Below are 21,076 nucleotides of genomic sequence, written 5' to 3'. Positions count from 1 at the left end.
GACAGAGCAGACAGATTTCTAAGTTCTTGGCCAGCCAGATCTACAGGTCGAACTTCAGGAGAGTCAAGCTTAGGCAGGAAAGGAAACTATTGAAAAAAGAAAGCTGGTGAAGATGTACTTGACCCAGGGGTCCATGTTCCAGCCCCAGCAAGCAGCAGAACTTGGCAGCTTCGGCCTTTGTGGTTCTGGCTTTAGAGTCATGAAGGATACAGAAGTAAAGGGGGTATGGAATCTTTCTCTGTAATTAAGGAAAGCCTTTGAGGCCAGGCATGTGTCAGGGGTGTCCCTGCACGGAAGCCTAGAAAGGCCATATTACATGAAGCTGTGAAGGTGAAGCCTGGATTGCCTTGGCAACCCCAAGATGTTGGAGATGCCAGTCATGGGAGGAAAGCTACCAACAGGGAGTGGAACCAGCCCAAGAGAAAGAAGTGTGCTGCAGTCAACAAAGCTGGAAGGAGTTGGAGATCTGAAGAGTGCTTTGACATCAGACATGGAGATGCAGAGTTTGGAGTTTGTGTAGCTGGTTTTCAGACTTGCTTTGTATTTTCTCACTATGTCCCCTTTGGGAATGGTAATGTTTATCCTGTGTCATTACATATTGGAAATAAGTGATCTGGTTTTTTATTTTGATTTTATAGGGGATTACAGTTAAGAATCTCAGAAGAGTCTTTGAACGTTTGACTTTTAAACAAGTTTGAGACTGGTAGACTATGGGGACTTTTGAAGTTGGACTAAATGCATTTCTGCATTATGTTATGGCTACAAGTCTTTGGGGGTCAAGGAGTAGAATGTGGCGATTTGAATAAAAAATGGCCCCTCTAGGTTTATAGGGAATGACACTATTAGGAGGTGTGGCCTTGTTGGAGTAGATGTGGCTTGTTGGAGGAAGTGTGACACTAGGGATAGGCTTTGAGGATAGAGTTCTCAGCTACCTCTCCAGCACCATGTTGCCTGCATGCCACCATGTTTCCTTCCATGACGACAATGGACTAAACCTCTGAACTGAAGCCAGCCCCAATGACGTGTTTTCTTTTATAAGAGTTGTCATGGTCATGATGTCCCTTCACGGCAACAGAAACTCTTAACTGAGACAGCAGGGAAAAGTGCTTGCCTTGAAAGTGGTCTAAGAATACTCCCACAGCCCATGGTGGACGGAGAGAATCAACCCCCAAGAGCTCTCTTCCGACTTCTGAATGCATGCCATGGCACTTGTGCACCTGCACTCACACGTAACATATGCACATGCAATAACAATAACTTAGGCCAGGCCTACTGACACACGCCTTTAATCCTGGCACTCAGGAGGCACAGGCAAGCAGATCTCTGTGAGTTAGATGCCAACCTGTCCCACATAGGTAATTTCAGGCAAGCCAGCCAGAGCTACATGGTAAGACCTTGTTGCAAACAAACAAACAAAACCAGTTAATAACCTTGTAAGTAAAGTTTTGGGGCTGGTAAGATGGCTCCCTGGTTAAGAACACTTGCTGCTCTTCCAGAAGACCCAAGTCTGGTTCCCAGCACCTATACTGAGTAACTCATAACTGTCTCTAACTCCAGCTACAGGGGGTCTGATGCCCTCTTTTGGCTTCCTCAGACACCCACATACCCATGGCATACACTAACACACTTATGAGAGAACACTCACACAGTAAACAAATGTAAATTGTTTTAAATAAGTTTTGGGGCCAGTGAGATGACTCAGTGTTAAAGGCACCAGCTGTCAAGCCTAAGGGCTGAGTTTGACCCCTGGGGCCCACATGGTGGAAGAATGTGGGGAGGGCCAAGGGGGTGTGGGCTTGCTGGAGGAAGTACGTCACTGGGGGCGGGGCTTCAAAAGACTGGTGACATTTCCAGTTTTCACTGCCTTCTGTTTGTGAGATATGAGCTGCTCTAGTCACCTGCCACCTTTGCTATCAATCTTGGACTTTAATCCTCTAGAACTCCAAGTCCAAAATAAACTCTCTCGTCTACAAGTTGCCTTGATTGTGGTGTTTTATCACAGCAATAAAAAAGTAACTAAATCTAACGAGAAAACATCCTAGAATATTTTAGTACAAATAATACCAAAAATTAGCATAGAATAATAAGAACAAACTTTCTATACTTACTGCCTGCCACATAGCAGATACACAATTTCATTCAAAAGCTCACAATTCTTAGGGAAGGGCCTGGAGAGAGGGCTCAGAGCCTAAGAGTACTTGTTGCTCTTAAAGAGGAGCTGACTTTGGTTCCCAGCACTGTGTTGGGCAGTTCACAATCAACTCTGGCTCCAGGGGATTTGACACCTTCTTCTGGTCTACATGTGGGTGCATGCATACCTGTAAGTTCATGTGTACACACACACACATAAAAAGATTCTTTAAAAGGTATAATGATATGTAAGTATGAAAAAGTCACAAGGAAACCCATTAGTCTGCAGGCTAACCAAAGCTTTAAAATGAAAGAGTCAATCACCAGAGGTTAGAGGAAACGTGTTTGTCTTTTTTAACCGTTTATGTTATGTGTTTTGCCTGCATGTGTGTCTGTGCACCGTGAACATGCACTGCCTGTGGAGATCAGAAGAGAGTGTTAGGTCCCCTGGGACTGGAATTATAGATGTTGTGAGCTGCCCTGTGGCCAGTGCTCTTAACTGCTGGGCTCTCTTTTCAGCCCATTAATGGTATTTAGAAAGACATTCCTCTCAGTCCACATAACAGGGAAGCCAGAAAACACAGCAACAGCCATGCTTCATAAGTAACCAGGCCCCGATCTAGAGTTCTAAGATGGGGACACAGCTCGGTAGCACATGTCCGTGATGCCGTGGGCTCAATCTCCAGCCTTTGTAAAACCGAAACCAAAGGAAAACCCTTCAAACCCCCCAGGACTGTGAACCGGCTCTTCATCTAACTGCTGATGGAAGACAATTCTAGTTTCTAACGTTGCTCTGGAACCTAGAGCCCAACAGAGATGCAGAAACTGGATTCATGGGAACCCAGAGGGCTTTGTGTGCTGGGAAAGCACCACCGCCTGCCCAAGAAGATGCTCCTCCCACCACTCTTGCCATCCTTGGTCTCTTTCACAAATGAAGGGATTTCTTTAGTTACATTACATACCCCATTTGTGATGTGAAAAGGTGTAAGAAAAACTTTCATTTATGGAAAATGAGATACATATTTTAGAAATAAAACGAATAGCATGAGACAGCTTAATTTACACAGTGAGCACCCTAATAGTCAAGGTACCATAAATAGCTCCCAAGATGATTAGCTATTATTCAAATAGAATATTCTGCTGGTTTTCCAAGCCACTGAGCTACCTTCTCAGACGCCTCTTCCTGCTGTGAGAATTTAGAAGAGGAATGCACACTTCACAGGGTCTGCGGGGCACACACACCTCTGATGCCAGCAGGCGGAGGCCAGGGGATCTCTGCAAACTCCAGGGCAGCCAAGCCTACCCTGTAAGACCCATCTGAAACCAACCAACAAAGAGTTCAAAGGAATGCCGACTACGTGTCTAAGGCAGACGCCCGCCCTATATGCTAATAACACAAGCTAATTCACTGATTAAATCATCTCCCTGGAATAAACACAGTAATTACACTGGATAAAAAGACTCACACAATAAACAAGCCTATAAAGCCATGTTTTATCAAATACCAGTGTTTTAAAGACATTCAACTAAGCATACCTAAAAAGATACTTTTTAAAAAACTCTCCCAAGGTTGTTTTTGTTGTTGTTGTTGTTATGGTTGGGAGTGTGTGTGTTGTTGTTGTTGTTGTTATTGTTGGGAGGGGGTGTTTTGTTGACACAAGGCTAACCTCCCATCATTCTGTAGCCAAGAATGATCCTGCTTTGAGCTTCGGATCTGCTCGCCTCTACCTCCTACCAGGCCCAGTTTAGAGTGATGCTGAGGATCCAAGCCAGGGCTCTCGCACTTAACCACCTGAGCTCCAGACATCACCAGAAAAAAACCCTCCCAAAGTTTAAAACTGTTTCCAGCTAATACAACAATACAACTGATTACCCACATTATTTATCCCTCGCCCATAAAGAAGGCTATAGAGTAGTGTCCTCTTGTAGCAGCAAGTGCTCAGACTACCATATGAGATTTCTAATCAGCAATAAAAACAATTGCCACAGTCACATAATTCTCAGCAAATAAAATGTAAGCAGAGAAAACCCAAGATTAAGGGGCTGGAGATGGCTCAGCAGTTAAGAGCATTGTTTGTTCTTCTAGAGGATCTGGGTTCGATTCTCAGCAACCACATGGTTGTTCACAACCATACATAACAGGATCTGATGCCCTGTTCTGTTATGCAGACTATGTGCAGACAGAGTACTCATATACATAAATAAATCTTTAAAAAGTTATACCAAAAAACGAAAGAAAGCAATCCAAGATTGAAAGAAGTATGTTTGTATAGCAATGTATTTAAGTGATAATAGTATCATGTATAGGGCTATGTGTACCAAACATTGTTCTAAGCATCCACTGTCGTTGCTGCATTTAATTCTTACAACTGTCTTGAGACAATGATTACCTTTCATAGTTGTTTTATTAAGGAAAATAAATTTTTAAGTTTTAAAAAGCTAACTAAATTGCTTTTCAAAAAGGCAGATTATTAGTGATTTAAGTAATGGCTTACCATCCTGCAGATGAGCTAGGTATTGAGGATATCTTGACTATGAGAGCACACTGTAAAGTAGGATGTCTCCTGCTATGTATTGCTATTTCTAAAGTCCAGAGGCAAGAGTGGTAGGGAGCACCTTCTCTTCTCCTGACGTAGGAATCTGATGATGGTGATTTCCCCACACACAGTCCTCTGCTCTCTGGTGAATCTTATTTCTCAATCTGTGTTGGTTCTCTTTTTAGCCAAGAAAGCAAAAGCTGCCTGAACTGGTTAAAAGCCCCGGTTCCTGTACTTAATCACTACCTATGTATTGCTGGCTGTAGACATAACAATACCAGTTACTGTAACAGGATGTTATATGCAGCTTTTCCTGTCTTCTCAGCTGGGTCTCTGCGGTCTAAATCCAAACAACAGGAGTCAAATGCCCCACATCTAAGAACAGCACAAAGCTGACTCTGCAGACATCACTTCACAATCCTTCTCAAGGGTGTGTGTCAACTAACTGTGATAATCTCAAGGGACAATAGTGAAGCTTTTAAAGGTACAAGGGGTGGGGGTGGGGGTGGGAGTGGGAATATGTGTTTGCCAGGAACCCTGGGGAACAAGGGAAGGGAGCCTCAAGCTAACAACAGTACTTAACTAGGGTCCCAGAAATGTGTAAGTAGGAGGGCCCTGATATCTGACACCTTCCTAGAAGGTAAAAATTCATAGCTAGATTTTAAAAACACTGGGGCTAGCCTGGCAGTGGTGGTGCATGCCTGTAATCCCAGCATTCAAGAGGCAGAGGCAAGCCGGTCTCTGAGTTCAAGGCCAATCCAGTCTACAGAGCAAGTTCTAGGACAGCCAGGGCTACACAGAAAAACCCTGTCTCCAAAACTCTAAATAAATAAATAAGTAAGTACGTAAGTGGTGGGGCGGGAGGCAGCTCCGTGGTTAGGAGCACCTGCTGCTCCCCCGGAGTCTGGTTCCCAGCGCCTGCATTGAGAGGCTCACAACTGCCTGTCGCTCCAGCTGTAGGGGATCCAACGACCCCTTTGGGCCTCTGGGGCACTCTCACACACACAGCATACACATACACATAAATAAAAATAAAATCTTAATGGCTTAGGTAAGCTAGGCATGGTGGCACACACCTGTAACCCCAGCACAAAGGTGTCTGAGGCAGGAGGATTTCAAGTCTGAGGTGACCCAGGGCTACACAGCAAGACTCTATCTCAAAATAAAACAAATGAATAAACAAAACTTGTCTTAGGCAAAACAAGAAAATGAAACTTCAGCAGATGGGAAGTCTTACAGACTACTACAGTGTGGAAAATTATATACAAAGTAACTTTAATACCACAAAGCTTTTAGAATTTCATTATGTTAATTCAATATTAGAAAGGAGAATTAAACAAATCTTAATCTTTGTATCTAATTGCCCTTAGAAATCTTCTCTGAAGCCAGCACTAACTGGCCTGAACTGGAACATGGCCACGTAACACAGCACTAGAAACCCAGCAAAGCCCTCCCTTCACCGGTGTTCAAAGGCTGCAACTCTCCCCAGACACTCGGAGATACAATTTAGAAAGTTTTAGAAGTCCCAACTGTGATTGCTGAGACGGCCAGGCAGGTAAAGGTGCCGGCCACCAAGCCTGACCACCTGCATCAGAGTCCCTGGACCCCTGCTGGGAGGAGAGACTCCCACGGGGTGTCCTCAGACAAATAAATAAATAAGTAAATAAAGCATAACGTCTTTTAAAGCCATAAAGTAACACTAATATTATTTTTAGAAATTTTGAAAGTACTGAAGGCCAGGGAACAGCTGTACATCTACCCCCGCCTACATAATCACTGGTATATTTTGGTGTCTCCTCCTGGTCTTTTTTTATGAGAGTATTTTTATGTAGCTGTAAATAGAATGTATTTGTAATTGTATCTTATTTTTCATTTTCAAGATACCTAAAAGAAGGACAATTTTCAAGAGTTTTGAACTATAGACACAAAGGGCTCACCCCAAAACATGAATCTATATCCATTATAACATGTAACTTCCTGTCTTGCAGTAAGCTAAAAGCTGGAAGACAGAGTTCTCAGTTTTCAACTCACATTCCCAAACAATATATTCTTTGTATATTTAATCTCCCTTGGTGTGCTGGTTTGTTTTTGGGTTTTGTTGTTATTGTTTTTTGTTTGTTTGTTTGTTTGTTTGTTTTGGAGACAGGGCTTCTCTGTGTAGTTTTGGTGTCTGTCCTGGATCTCGCTCTGTAGACCAGGTTGGCCTCGAACTCACAGAGATCCACCTGCCTCTGCTTCCCAAGTGCTGGGATTAAAGGTGTCACCACCACCGCCTGGCTACAGTTATTATTGTTACTAAAAGCATTTCTCTCCCTGAACAGTGGAGCCCTAAAACCATCAGATAGAGTGGAGAAGGCAGGTCCCCATCCCAGATACACCAGAGAAGGGTGAGGAAAGTCTTTGCACACAAGAGATGGTTGGTCCCTTGAGCAGAAGCAGTGATATTCCCAGAAAGGCTGCTCCAGCATGGGCTGTGGGAGCCAGAACAGAATGAGAGGGTATGTACCACGCGGGCTGACTGATGTGGCGTATGAGCTGTCAGAGTGTGCAAGGCAGAACACTGTCAAGTGCATCTCAGCCTCTCATGCAGTTTTCTGTGTGTTAACACACAAAGTTAGCAAGCAAACAGCACCCTGACTGAGTACTACACAGCTACCAGAGGGATGAGTTAGAGATCTGTGTGCCGATAAGGAAGGATACACAGGAAAAAGCCAGGGGAAACCATTTCTCTACTCCGATCCTTTCCGATAGACTTTGTTTTCTAAGGATACACATGCATCTATCTACTTAACCCCCACTAATGCGAATTAGGATGCCATACAGCTAACACCTACTTTTCATTCTACCAGCCATTTCTTAGGTTTACTTACTTTTATTTCGTGTGAAGGAGTGTTTGCCTGCATGGGTATGTGTGTACCAGGTGCATGCAGCGCCTGTGGAGGCCAGAAGAGTGGGGGTCACCCATACAGATGGCTGTCATCTGCCCAGGTCCTGAGCAAAAGCAGGAGCACCCTTACTGCCCAGCCATCGGCATAACTGGAGTGGACTGCATGGCGACTACTGCTGCTAACAGTGCCAGCATTTGGACTTTGCAGATCTCTATTCTCCAGCCCCTTTTACCTTTATTTTTAATGATTCTCACTATGTGTTATAGGAGTTCCTTTATGCCTTTTCCTTTGGGAAATTTTTTGCAGGCCTTTGAAGGATGAAAATGTATCAAAAGGCAGCCTCTTCAAACAAAATAGTTCTTTGGGAAAAAAAATCTCTGCCACCACGAAACCATATAGCGTGATAACTTCGCCAATTCCCACACAAGTTAACACCAAGCTGCTAGAAAATTTAGATACGTAACATATGCTTGATAAGTAAGTAAGGTTTGATAATCAAGATTTATACGTTCCTGCCGGGGCGTTGGTGGCGCACGCCTTTAATCCCAGCACACAGGAGGCAGAGGCAGGCAGATCTCAGTGAGTTCGAGGCCAGCCTGAGCTACAGAGTGAGTTCCAGGAAAGGCGCCAAAGCTACACAGAGAACCCTGTCTTGAGAAAAACCTAAATAAATAAATAAATAAATAAATAAATAAATAAATAAAGTATGTCATCTTTTTTTAAGGATTATTTTTAATTATGTGTGTGTGTGTGTGTGTGTGTGTGTGTGTGTGTGTGTGTGTGTGAGAGAGAGAGAGAGAGAGATTATATGTGGGTAAGCACATGAGTGCAGGTGCCCAAAGGAGCTAGAGGTGCCAGACTGCCATGGAGCTGAAGCTACACGTAATTGTGAGCTACCTGATTCGGTGCTGGGAATTGAACTCTGATGCTCTGCAAGAGCAGTGCACGCTCTTAACCATTATCTCTCCAGCCCCAGTAGGTATTTTCTTATGCATAGTTTCTTTTGTCCAAAATAATATCTGTATGGTTTACTTTACTGTATATAGGAGGGTTTTACCTTTTTTGTTGCTGTATAGAATGCTATTTAATAGTAAAAATACCAGCATTTACTTTTTCGAGTCTCCTGCTGATATGCGTGTGGACTGCAGATCTGGCCTATTCGGAATAAGGAGGGCTGGGGTAGAGCTCACTCGTAGAACACTTATTTGCCTAGCACGTGCCACACACTGGTTTGGCTCCTGGCATCACAAAATAAAAAAGCTGTTATCAACATCTTACATATATCTTTGATATACATAATCCTATTTTTGGTATTATCTAGAATTGCTATGTTATGAGTTGGGTCTATTACTAAAATACACTGCCAAGTACTTTTCCAAAGCGAATGGACCAAATTACACTCTCACCAGCAAATAGGAATCTAGTCCCTCCTTGCCTCGCCACCACTTAGAACTGTTGTCTTTGCGCTCCAGCCCCTCTGCTACACAATGGCATTGCATGGTTTCCATGGAAACTTCTCAACCTCGTTTCTTTATTTTGTATTTGTTTATTAAGATGAGGCCTCAGTATATAGGCCTGGCTGGCCTTGAACTTGTAATCTTCCTGACTCAGTCTCTATAAAGTAGCTAGTATTACATGTGCATGCCATCACATCTGGCTCAAACTTATTCATTCTTCATTGCTACACAAATATGATTATTTTTAAATTACTTTTATAAGCCATCGCTCTGTTGGAATTAGCATCTCATAAATTCCAGAAACACTGCCAGTCCAGAACAGGCCAGTTCTCAGACACTCTGAGTCAGTGTACATGTATCATAGATGGTAACTCAATCACAAAAGTAGACAAAAGACGGGAGAGATACCAGGAGTGTTTGGAATCATGGTGGCCAAGAAGCCAGGGAGACCAAGACTTGAGTGTCTGTTGGTGATCAGGACCTGGGCAAGAGCAGGCTAAGTGGCAAGGAGGGGGGTGAAGGAGATGGCTGTGAACTGAGAGGATGGGGCCATGGAGAATGGGAGCAGCGACTCGATGACCCTTCAAGGAGCTAACCCCAGGCAGCGCACGGACAATACAGTGAGAGCTGGGAAGGAACATCGGGTGCAGGCGAGCTCTTCTCTTTAAGACAGGAAAGAAGTTATATTTAAACCCGGGTGGGAAGGCGTCAGGAAGGAAGGGGTTAGAAGCAAGGGTAGAGAACAGAAGCCCAGAAGGGAGAGAAGGCAGGAACCTCCAGAGGGACCTGGAGGTGAGCAGTGCCCGGGAGCAGGGCGCTCTTCCCCTGGAACAGTGCAGGCAGACCTGCAGGCTGGGGAGCTACAGGATGACCAAGTTCTAGTGGAGGGTGTGACGCTCCTTTGCTTTGAATAAGGAGCAAGACTGTCTGCTGAGAGGGGAGAGAGGGGGGAGAGGGGAGGCCAAAGGCTTACAGAGGAATGAGCATTTCAATCCGGCTTTGTGGAAAATCAAAACAAAAGCACACGGGTTCCCTCAGCACAGGAAGTACTGGAAGTACTAGGGCTTGAACCCAGGGTTCACACTTGCTATACAAGTGCTCTACCCTGACTACAGCCCCAGCCCTGCAGAGGGCTTTAAATGGCCAAAGTTGGGATCTCTAAGAATATGTCACAAATTAGAATCCACCAGCTAGAATGAACAAAGCCAGCCAGGGAGCTGTGGTCAGAGCTATCCCAGGAGGAAAGGTCCTACAAGAAAGGACACGGCAGACTCATGTCATATAGCTAAGGTCGAGGGAGGGTCCCTGCATGTGGCCACAGGGATAAAATACAGGTTTTCAAAAGGGTGGCGGTGTGATTTAAACGTACACTGTCCCCCACATGCTCAAATGTTTGAACACTTAATGCCAGACGGTCGGGCTGTTTCAGGAGATTATGGAGGCCTTAGGAGGCGGAGCCTCGCTGGAGGAAGTGAGTCACTAGAGGCCGCCTTACGGTTGGATAAGCCTGGCTGGACTTCCTGATGGCAGACATATGTGACCACCTGCCTCACACTCAGGCAGCCATGCCTTCCGGAGCATGGTGGACTGTATCCCTAGAGTCTGGCAGCTAAAACACCTCACCCACTGCTTCTGGTCTGGGATCTGGTCCCAGCAGTGAGAAAAGTAACTAATGCAGATAGGTGATCTGGACTGGGGACAGCAAACTATGAAGAAGATGGACAAAGTCTGAGTATGACATTTATCTGAAAGTCAGTAAAAGAGATATGAAAACAAAAATAAGGGAATAACTTCACATTGAACATTTGAAAGTTGGAGGGAAGACCTTGTGTTTTCGGAAACTCTAGAGTAGCGGTTCCCAGCCTTCCTAATGCATGACCCTTAATACAATTCCTCCTGTTGTGCTGACCCCAACCACAAAATTATTGTTGCTAGTTCATAACTGTAATTTTGCTACTGTTATGAATCATAATGTAAATATCTGTTGTTTTCCAATGGTCTTAGGTGATCCCTGTGAAAAGGTCATTTGACCCCCCCAGGGGTCATGGCCCACAGGTTGAGAACCACTGCTTTAAGGGAAGGATGAAGGAGAGGAGGGAAGGAAAGAAAGAAACATGCAAGAAAGGGGGATAAAGGTAAGTCTCATGAAGGAAAGAGGTACTAAGGCATTTGAGAACAGCGAGTTCTTACGGAGTGGAAGATGAGAAAATACGTGTACTGTGAGACCAAGTTAGTTGATTCTGTTCATATCATATGACCCTATAGTAGTAAAAACGAGTATCTAGATAAGAATTAAAGGCCTAGCTACCTGGGAATAGCTCAATTGTTTGTTTATTTTGAGATGGGTCCTGACTGCAGTATCCCAGGCTAGCCTTAAACTTCTGAGCCTCCTGTCTCAACCCCAGGATACAATCTTTAAGAGCTGTAGTTAACAAATTAGGGGATAGTTCCTTGGTTGACATTTGATAACACGATTCATAGAGGGGATGGACTACATAATTCTTAAACTCTCTCAGAACCTGGGCATGGTAATAAAGAAAATAAACTTGGGCCAAAGATAGGAAAATTACTGACCACCCTTCATGGGGGAATGTCCTGCTTCTCAAGAGTGCACATAGAATGTCAGTGGAGCCCAGGAGCCAAGGACACGATAGGGCAAGAGTGAAGTCTGGGCTCAGTGTGGTGGTACACAGCTCTAACCCAGAGCTGTGGAGGCTGAGGTAGGAGGGTGCCTCAAAGTTTAAGGCTAGCCTGGGCTACAGGAGTCCCTGTCTCAAAACAACAAATCTGAGCCTAGGTTAGGAGGCTAAGAAAAGGGATGTTTGTAGTGAGGAACTAAGTTCTAGGACAGCAACAAACACAAAGAAAGCAGGGACTCATCAACAAGAGGGGAGACGGCAGTGGGCGGTCATGATGTGGGGAGGGAGATGACAGTGGGCGGCCATGATGTGGGGAGGGAGATGACAGTGGGCGGCCATGATGTGGGGAGGGAGATGGCAGTGGGCGGCCATGATGGGGAATGGGGAGAATCAAAGGAAAGTTGGCTAAGGGCAGCAACCGCAGAAGAGAATACTAGTGTGGTTTGACACACACACAGACACAGACACACACACACACAGACACACACACACAGACACACACACAGACAGACAGACAGACACACACACAGACAGACACACACACAGACAGACACACACACACACAGACACAGACACACACACAGACACACACACACAGACACACACACAGACACACACACACACAGACACACACACACACAGACACAGACACACAGACACACACACACAGACACACACACACACACAGACACACACACACAGACACACACACACAGACACACACACACACAGACACACACACAGACACACACACACACACAGACACACACACACAGACACACACAGACACACAGACAACACACACACAGACACACACACATACACACACAGACACACAGACACACACATACACACACACACAGACACACACAGACACACACACACAGACACACAGACACACACACAGATACACACAGACACATACACACACACACACACACACACACACACACACACGGTTCACAAAACAGTAACTTCCATCACCATATAAGATAAAGTACAGCATATAGTTTAGATCAAATATTATCTCATCATTGTTTTCAATTCTCACATAAATAATGTAACATTAAAATTAGGAAAGATTCACCATAATGATGTCAGAACATTTCCTAGTTAAAGTCTGGAAAACACATGGACAATGCTATGTGCTTATCAGGTGCACTTAGGAGTCTGGTTCATTCTTTTGCAGTTAATTGGGTAAGGGTTGAAAATCCCAGCTGAAACAATGAGCTGCCGTGAGCAGTGAAAATAATAACACACTTAGTAATGGAAGTGTTTAGTCTTAATACAAAATGTCATGCCATCGTTCTTCAGAGTAAATAAAGAACAAACTTCAAGGTACCTGCTAATGTGATAGGGGAGGAATCATTTCTTTTTGAGACAGGGTCTCACTGTATATCCCTGGTTGGCCTGGAGCTCCCTCTGTAAACTAGGCTAGCCTTGAACAAAGAGACACATCTGCCTCTGGTGAGATTAGAAGTGTGTGCCACCAAGGCTGGCAAGGTCAACCTTTTAAGCCATATTTTCCTTCAAGGTTTTAAATATTTCTGATATGTAACTAAATTAGCCAATAATGGCTTTCTCAAAACTGTCCTTAAATACATGGAAGAGCAGTAAGTTAAGTCTTTTTTATTTTTCTTTGAAAATATCTGTTTACTTAGGATTTTAAAAGACTTATTTTTATGTGTATGAGGGTTTTGCCTGCATGTATATGAATGTGGCACATGTGTGCAGTGCCCGGAGAGGCCAGCGAAGGGCATCAGATTCCCTGGACTTTTCTGTCAGGCCGGTGCTGGGAACTGAAGCCAGGGCCTTCCTGCAAGGGCAACAAGTATTCTTTCTTTTCTTTTCTTTTTTCCCCCACTGTTTTTTCAAGACCAGGTTTCTCTGTGTAGCTTTGTGCCATTCCTGGAACTCACTCTGTAGCCCAGGCTGGCCTGGAACTCAGAGATCCGCCTGGCTCTGCCTCCCAAGTGCTGGGATTAAAGAAGTGTGCCACCACCGCCCGGCACAGTATTCTGACCCGCTGAACGATCCCTCCAGCCCCTGTGATTTGTCTGTCTGTGAGACAGAGTCTCCTGTAGTCCAGGCTGGCTGAGCTCACTGTATAGGAAGGTGACCTGGAGCTCCTGACCCTCCTCTCTCCATCTACCACATTCTAGGGGCACAGACTTTTACCACCACATCCAGCTTATGTGAATCTGGATCAAACCCAAAGCCTCTCCCACGCTAGGTGGGTACTCTACCAACTGAGCTACACCCAGCCCCTCTTTGAAAAACACTTGAAAGGGCTTGTTTTTCATTTTGTTTTGTTTGGTTTTTTCGAGACAGGGTTTCTCTGTGTAGTTTTGGTGCCTGTCCTGGATCTCACTCTGTAGACCAGGCTGGCATCGAACTCAGAGATCCACCTGGCTCTGCCTCCCAAGTGCTGGAATTAAAGGTGTGCGCCACCAACACCCGGCTGATATGTAGAACTGAATTGTATTGTAAAATAAAAAATATATATCACAAAAAAAAAATAAAAAATAACCAAGGGCTACGTAAGGCTCAAGCTGGCCTCAAACTCCTATACAGTCCAGGAAGACCTTAAATTTCTGATTCCCCTGCCTCCACTTCCTGGTGCTACGATTCTAGGCAAGGACCACCACATCTAGTCTCATGTGATGGTGGAGGTTGATCACAGGGCTTCAATCACGTGACACGGGCACTCTACCAACCAGGAACATCTCAGCCTGGAAGCTGTTTAACTTTCCGTTAAAACTCATCTGAATGCTTTCTGACTACAATCGACAGGATCTCTTCCTGAGTCTGTGTACTGGTGTGAACCTCAGCTGGTTATCTCTGAGACCTACATCACCAATCACCCTCATCCTAGGCTCTGGATCCTGCCGGACATCTGCATCTCATTGCTCTATAGACACTTCAACCCCAACAGATTCAGAACAGAGACAATTATCATCCCATCACATAAAAAGCAGTAAAGCCAGACTCTGCATTCACTGAGTTTTCCAAGCTAAGAAAACTTCATTGCCTTTTTTTGCAGCCAACGGATTCTGGAGCACTCCCAACCCGTACCTTCCTGGCTGCCCTGTCCTCTTTGTTGATGCTGTTTCTTACTCCTGATCTCATCGCTCCATCAGGAGTACCTCAACAGCAAGCTTGGCCTATCTATCTGATCAGCCTCCAAACTCATCCCGCTGCCTTTTGCCTGGCTTCATTCAGTGAGGCCACCACACAGAACCATCTCTGTGTGATCTGGTCTAATTACTTCCAACCCTCCTCTGGCTCTCCGTTGTCTCTATACTCGGCTGTAAAATCCTTACACACAGGTTCTTTCCCATAACTGGTGTCAACAGACTCATTTACCCCCCCCCCCCAATCATAGCTTTACACTGGGTACTTGTTAAAAATACATGCTACTTCAAAGTATTAAAAATACCTTCAATACCATATTTCTCCAGTGAAAGATTTTGCCAAACCAAACTTAATCACTCATTTCTTTATTCCAAATCAGGGCCCTGAACCCCCACACTTACCTAGCAATTGTAGTGATCTAACGTAACAAATACCTGTGCTCTGCGATTTTCTTTTTCTAGATTATTTTTAGCCCAACCACCCATCTTGGTACCTCTGACTTTAGTAACTGGAACACATTTCTCAAACTTACCATAGAGTCACACAGATTCCTGGCTCTCATTCAAACCTTCCCCCAGCTTGGCAAACTCCAGCCATCCTTCAAAGTCCAATTCAAATATGGTATTTGATTCAACCTTTTCTATAATCCTCCTCCCTATCACATGTAGAATAATTGTTTCTCGTCATTGTTTCCCATTAAGTTCTGTTTATCCCTCTATTATCATACTAAAACTGTAGTGACTTTATTTTATTTGTTTTGTTTTGGAACAGATTTCCCTACTTAGCCCCAGCAAGTCTCCAGAATTTCATGGCGCCAGCCTTAGTCTTCCAAGTGCTGGGACTATCGGTATTCTCCACCAAGACTGGGACATTTCTGCGCTTGCATCTAACAGTTAAGTCACAGTTTGAGAACAGGTATTTTAAACTTCTTAATGAAAAATAGACGCATCTTATATTGCTAAGAAAATGCCCTAAGTGGCTGGGAGTTTAAAAACAAGAAGAATCCCATGTCATTCACCAGAGGGAAAAAAAAAAGTTTTACATACAAAGTATAATTAAATTGCAGCTTGGACGTGCCCCTATATCTTGTAATACCAGTTTTTCTGTCTGTCCCTCCTCCTCCCCCCCCCGTGTGTGTGTGTGTGTGTGTGTGTGTGTGTGTCTGTCTGTCTGTCTGTCTGTCTGATCTGAAGTTCATAAAAATTCTGTCTTTTAATACCTGTTGGATTTCACTGTGTCTTACAGAATTTGAAACTCATGTAGAGCAGAGATTGAGGGCTGAGATCAGTGTTATTGCAGCCTGGCAGCCTGCAGCCTGGCAGCCTGGCACCTCTGCTACTTGAACTGGTGGCAGGCAGGTTACTTGGTTTCTCTATGCCTCTCAGTGAGCAGCTAGTGATGAAGCATCCCTCAGTGGCGCCTTTTGTGAGGGCTAAAAAGCTAATACACGAGATGAATTCAGGACACTGTCTGCACTGAGCTTTCCAGTACTTATTTAGCGCACTCGGTAGAAGAAGTGCATACTCTCCTAGGTAGGAGGGCATCCTTCCCATGCATGCCTACAATGTAGGTTCTAAACCATGCCTTGATAGTTGCTCAGTAAGTAGGGCGAGTGTGAGGTGTTAGTTAGACCTGTAAGATCAACAAATAAATTTTCAGTGACTTCATTATGCAGTACATGCTTGAAGTTGGTTTTTAAAATAGTTTTAGACACGCACAGGGGTAAACACTGCAATCCTAGCGCTCAGACCTAGACAGAATTACTGCAGGTTTGTGGCCAGCCTGAGCCATGTAACCTGGGTTATACAGCAAGACCCTGTCTCAAAAAAATAAGTTTCAAAACATCTATTCTCCCACTGAATTGTTGAAAATGTTTAAATAAAACTCTTTTTCTGTAAGTGGTTTTTTTTTTTTGAAACAGGGTCTCACTTTATATAGCTTGGTTAGCCTGAAACTCACTATGTAGGCCTTGACCTCATAGAGATCCACTTGCCTCTGCCTCCTATGTGATGAGATTAAGGGCAGGCACCATTACACTAGGCTGAAGATTTATTCTTATTTACATGTATGTATGTACGTATGTATGTCTATGTGAGCATATGCTGCACATGTGCGGTTGTTCTCGGAAGGCAGAAGAGGGTGTCAGACCCCGTAAAGCTGGAGTTACAGGCAGATGTAAACTACCAGGCATGGGTGCTGGGAACTGAACTCAGGTCCTCTGGAAGAGCAGCAAGTACTCTTAACCACTGGGTCCGGTCTTCTCTCCAGCCTCACAAATACAACTCTTAAAAGAGCACGAAATTATTTATTCCTAGTAATTTCCCCTCTAGTCCTCCACTAAATTCCACTGTGGTGTACAGTACTCTAACATCCTTGTCTATAACATAAGGATCACTACAGATCATTTAAAAGTAGTAGGATTTCTGGCTGTGGGTGTGGCTCAGTGGTCACGAGACAGACAGAACAAAGCAAGAGAAAAGGGCCAATGAGATAGCTCAGCAGGAAGAGCGCTTGCCACTGAGCCTGGGTTCAATCCCCAGAATCCATAGGATGGAAGGAGAAAATTAAGTCTCACAAATTGTCTTCTGACCTCCATACACGCACTGTGTGTGTGACCTGTGTGCCCACACACATAATAAATAAATGTTATTACATTTATTAATTTGTGGGGGGAGGCAATGTGTTGGGACACATTTGGAGTCAGAGGGCAATCTGCATGAGCTGGTTCTCTCCTACAGGTCCTGGGGATTGAACTCAGGTCTTCAGACTTGGCAACAAATGCCCTTACGCCCTCAAGCCATCTCTCTAGCCGGGCAATATGGGGAATTTTTTACTTTGTTTTGTTTCGCTTTGTGATGGAGTCACATGTATCCCAGGCTGGCTTCAAATTCACTATATGGTAAGGAGTGACCTGAAGTTCTGAACCCCAGCTTGCACCTCTTGTATGCGGGGGTGGCAGGCGTGAACCTCCATGCCCAGTTTACGAAGTTACTGGGATTGCACCCAGGACCCTGTGCATGGTAGGCAAATATACCACCACAGCACAGCCACATCCCTAATTATAAATTTTAAATAAGAAAAGGAAAAAGACTGCCTACTGCTCTCAATCAAAAACACTGATATTTCTGCATCTAAAAAAAGTCTATTGCCACATTCAACAGACTAATGAAAGGCCATGAGACACAATTACTACAGTTCCTGGTGACTCCAGATCACCCTTAAGTATCCCTAGTAGAAACCTCCTGGTTACAGACTGTTATTCCTTTTTTTAAATTTCCCATCTCCCCCTAAAATTCATATACACACACCCATAAGTAAAGGACACAAACGTCTATAATAAAAACTATACAAAACCCACAGCCACATATTAACTGTTTTAGAAGACTCAGATCTTCCTATAAGCAGCCCCTCAATTTACAAAAACAAATAAAAGTCTTGCTCTGAAGCAATACTCTCAGCTCACTTTATCAGATATCTTCAGCTTTGACTACTTATCTAAGGCCAAGTAAGATTCTCTGTTTGGTACAAACTTCATGGCACATGACTCCACAACAGTGTACAGATAGTATGCTATTTTAGAAAAGTTCATGACTCAGTTAAGAATAGATTCGCTCTTCAAACAATGGTGATTGTGTGGAAAAAGAAGCTTAAATAACTTACTCACATAGTTTATCTAACATACTGTAGGCAAATCAGTAGCTTTGAGATAAAAGTTTACAGGGCACCTACTGTGTGCTAGGCACTTAGTAGTTTTACAGACTATACATGCTCCTGGGTGCATGTGTATCAAACAACAATGCCTGACATTTGCAGAACGCTGTCACGCCTCTCCTTTGACCGTGAGAACAGCCATGGGCGTCCCAGTTTTACACTTAGGGGAAACAAGCTGGGAAGTTACCCTGGCGGAGGTGCGACGTTTTGTTTGCGGGTCTGAGCTCCAGAGTGGAGCCTTTTGACTCATAATCTAATCATCATCTTCTCTCCTGGTTACTCCATAGTCGTACTTCCAGTTCCACTCCTGGATTTTTAACTTAAAAAACTACTTGACGACTTCCACTGTTGAGCTTGCCAGGCTGTTTGGAGGCAAAGTGCGCGCACTCACACTTTCCCGCTGTTTGAAGTGCTCCGTTCGGGCACGTCCAAGTTCAAGACCGCCTGAAAGGCGCGTTTCCTCCCGGCGGCGAGCGCCACGGCTCCTCGGCCCCCGCCCCGGCCCGCGCCTGCGGCTCGCACGGAGGCTGACACCCGCCTTCCCTTGGCCCGAAATGCCGAGCTCCCGGCCGACCACGGACACGCGGGACGCCCCTGGGGCGACGCCAACAGCTGAGCGACCGAGGACCCACTGCCTCACTCCCCGGCCGCATCCCGTCGCCTACCTGCCTGGGCCGCGACACCACCTCTCGCAGGGATGGGACACTCGCGTCCGTGGCCTCTGGGATCCAGCTCTGACCTCTTCGTCCCGCCCCCGCAGGCCCGCAGGCCCCGCCCTCCGACACGCCCCTTCTCGGTCTGGTCACGCCCCCAGCCCCTCCCAGGTCTCACCGCACTGCCCAGAGCCCACGCCTGGCGGTCTCCCCGCCCCCAGCTGTGGGGCGCAAGAGTGCACGTTGGTTCCACGCTGCGACCTTGGCCCAGGCCCGGAGCTCAAGCTCTATTTCTGAATCTGCAGTCGGACCGACCCCACGCGACAGACCCGCATCGCGAGGGAGAGCCTAGTTGAATCAGGAACCAAACTGTACCTCCTTTAATAAAACCGTAAAGCAGCTCAAGGAGCAAACATTCCTTGGGAATGTTAGTTAGTAGAGAGATGCCAATAACGCACCTGGCCCCGGGTTTGGAATCCCGACCCGGATGCCTTTGATGCCCACTCCCGGTGCCGACCCGGTCGCCACACCCGGTTGAGACTCACGCTTAAGCGCTCCCGCCTGCAACACGATCTTGCTCAGGTATGCACATGGCTCTGTGCCTGCTGCAAGAGTAGCCCAGTTTCACTCTGCGAGACTGGGACCAGTGGAGCCTAGTTCCCAGTACTATCTAACTGCCCCACCCCACCTCTCCCTGCCCCACTCCACCCCACCCACCCCATCCGACCATGTGTCTGGTAACCAAGTTTCCCTAGCCTGTTCACACAGAGGTACCAAAATAGAAGACTGCCACAGAGAGGTGTTTGATTACACATCGCAGATTGTCACCAGCCAATTTAACCAAGACAAAAAAAAAAGCGGCACGTCCCAATCCGTTGTGAAGCCATGAGGTGGGGACAATAAAAGGATTACTTTCTATGGTGAGAGAGAAGAATGACAGAGCCTTTAAAAAAAACTCTAGTGAGAAAATAAATGTGAATCTTGTTTGGAATAAATTGTAGACACTGGTCTTTGTGAATTCCATTGTTCCCTTACCTAAAGTGTATGTCTTTTTGTTGTTGTTGTTGTTGTTGTTGTTGTTGTTGTTGTTGTCGTTTCGAGACAGGGTTTCTCTGTGTAGTTTTGGTGCCTGTCCTGGATCTCGCCCTGTAGACCAAGCTGGCCTCAAACTCACAGAGATCCACCCAAGGCATTTGCCACCACCACCTGGCAAGTGTATGTCTTTATACATAGATGTGTGTGTTATTGTTTTTTACAGACAGGGTCTCACAGTGTAGCCCAGGCTAGCCTGCCTCAAACTTCCTATCCTCCTACCCCTGCTTCTGGATTGCCAGCATAGGCGTGAGCTATCACAACTAGCTTTTAATCTAATCTGTTTGGAAAGTATCCCAGATAAGTTGTCCAAGATAAAATTTGGACTAAAACAGTATTTTCAAAATTTCTGTTTTGACCTTTGCATCCAGGAAGATTCTTTAGCAGAATGAGGGAGACTGGGGATTTGACATAAGTGGGATAAATTAGTTCACGTGTGTATTCTACTGCCCTCTCATGGGTAAGATGGACTGGATCTAATAGTGAGTGTCCTACTACTATTGAAGTCGGAGAAGAATATTTGGTGATTTGTATTGCTTTGGTGATTAGGAAGCCAACATAAAATCAGGTACTTGGCAAATAAATGCTCCTCAAACAGAAGTTTTAAGTTCGGAAATCAGGAAGAGGAGTCTTACACCACAACTGGTGCGGACCTGTCCTCAGGGACACACCTAAGCTCACGGCTACCTGTGCAGAGAGTGAAAGCATACAGGCAGTTGCTCTCATTCCGTTCTGAGATGTCTTGAGGAGTTCCCTTTTTCACACTGCTTATAGCCTCAAGGGTGAAAAGCAGAATGAAAATCATCTTCTTGCTTTTGGTATCTAAGGTGGTAT

The 21,076-nt window shown here is 45.1% G+C and overlaps 1 protein-coding gene across 2 annotated transcripts in view; it reads right to left on the bottom strand.

Annotated features, from left to right (window-relative positions):
• The window catches only part of Dennd2c (DENN domain containing 2C), a 71,355-nt gene extending 51,567 nt beyond the window's left edge, over positions 1-19,788 (bottom strand). Inside the window, exon 1 of one of the 2 annotated variants that reach the window (XM_028877321.2) lies at positions 19,696-19,788. The gene's annotated coding sequence lies outside the window, so the exon portion shown is untranslated. Of the gene's footprint in view, positions 1-19,162; positions 19,246-19,695 lie in introns of those variants that run through there. The other variant, XM_028877320.1, reaches the window with a different exon arrangement.
• Between the last annotated feature and the right edge of the window lie 1,288 nt (positions 19,789-21,076).

Source organism: Peromyscus leucopus, chromosome 6 (assembly GCF_004664715.2).
Source record: "Peromyscus leucopus breed LL Stock chromosome 6, UCI_PerLeu_2.1, whole genome shotgun sequence".
NCBI classification, from domain to species: domain Eukaryota; kingdom Metazoa; phylum Chordata; class Mammalia; order Rodentia; family Cricetidae; genus Peromyscus; species Peromyscus leucopus.
The sequence above is the reverse complement of the archived record's forward strand: the minus strand, read 5'-3'. Positions and strand labels throughout refer to the sequence as shown.